Below are 1,789 nucleotides of genomic sequence, written 5' to 3' on the forward strand. Positions count from 1 at the left end.
ACTTTATTGTGGAGGTTTTAGTGTGTTTTGTAAGTTTATCTATAATGTTCTTTGTATAGCATAAAACGTGGACTTGGAGTCAAAAAGTTTGTAGCATTTCAGGGCATAATTTTAAAGCAGTGGGTCGCCCCTGGACCCACCATCACAGGAACCTCAGACTGTGACAGGCCACAGCGAGGGGCAAATAGGCATGCAGCAGAGTTGCTTGTCTGTATTCTGGTGAAATTCATGACTGTGCGTCCTTTCCTCAGAAGAAGCAATACCAAAAATGTATCGGATTTACCAAGGGGATCAAGAGTATGTATGAGCTGAGAACGACGGCAAAGCTTAGCAGTATTTCCAAGGAGCAAAAGTTTTTTTGTTTGTACTGTTATTTACAGAGAAGTGGGGAAGTTTTGTATGGAAAAAAAACTGTGTTGAACAGTTAGTCAATTTAGATTAGGTAATGTTTTAATTGGCCAAAAGTATTAAGGCTGTGTGTGTTTTGGATGTGTCGAAAACCATGTTAGCATATCTGTATAAGAAAAGCATGTCTTGGTGTATAAATGTGTTTTGTTTCATTATTGTGCCCATTTACTTTACACTGAAGATAGTCACACATGTAGTGATGTGCACTTATATGTCTTAAACCCGGTTTATACTTCACAGCGATGGGCCATCGTATCACTCGTGTCCACATCAGTTCATACTAATGTTTTCCGGTTTTGTTTGTGTTGTCCACAGTAAACTTCGGAGTGGAGTTTATGTTATTCAAGCGACATGGTTGTCTCCAGCGTTTAGCTTTAACATGAAGGACATCTTGCCCACACACAGATACACAATGAAGCCAAGGAGAAAGTGTCCACTAAACAGAAGCAGCAATATAAATATAGAAGCAAAAAGAAAAAGGAGAATTGAATTTTCTAGTGCAAGAAACAGTTTGAGATGTATCTATATGAGATATACGGTATGTCTTTCCAGTAATTTGTTCTAGTTTTCGCTCTCACTGTGTCTGTCTGTGAGTGAAGTCAGGCATCTCCTAACTTATTCAGTTAAGTTTTAAGAAAATATTTGCTTGCATATTTTGATTGTTTAAAAGAAATTTGATTTTCACATGTTTTCACAAATTCCAGTAACGGATGATGTCATCAGTGCTGTCAGATTTTCCATTGATTAGGGCGATTCTGATTCAATGGCCATGCGACCAATGTGACCCTAGCAATTACAAATCGACTTGAAGGGTCTTAATGCTATAGTCACAAATACAACTGTCACTGCGCAATAATGAGGTAACGGCAGAATCTTCAAGACTTCATGCTGCTGCCCGATTTTTAGGAAAATTGTTGGTGTGGTCATGAATGACGGCAGTCAGGTATGCATAATGGCCTGCCTTTTAAATACTCCTGGTCCAACGAGCAGCATGGCGGCTGGTGGCACTTAATGTGGATGGCAGCCGCCTGGAGACATTTACACATCGTCCAGTCAGAGCTGCTGCTGGCCAGAAATTTCAGATACCGCTGTTCTGTGGTCATCCAATTTCACAATGGCTCCATCGCCGCCTGTCACTGGACTGCCACCGTGCAACCTTTTTTTAAATTTATATATATATATATATATATACACAATAAAAGCATTTTATTTAGCAACAAATAGATTTTTATTTCCTGTTTTTAATTACCAAATAAGCACTTTTTATGTGATATTTCTTTTTTGTAGTAGTACGTTTTTACCAGTGGCGGGCCGTGCATTTCACACCTAGGCCTTCAGTAGTGCTCCATCTGAATCAATCCAACCCTCATTAACTATTTTA

The sequence above is a fragment of the Oryzias melastigma genome, linkage group LG9 (genome assembly GCF_002922805.2).
Source record: "Oryzias melastigma strain HK-1 linkage group LG9, ASM292280v2, whole genome shotgun sequence".
In the NCBI taxonomy this organism is placed as follows: domain Eukaryota; kingdom Metazoa; phylum Chordata; class Actinopteri; order Beloniformes; family Adrianichthyidae; genus Oryzias; species Oryzias melastigma.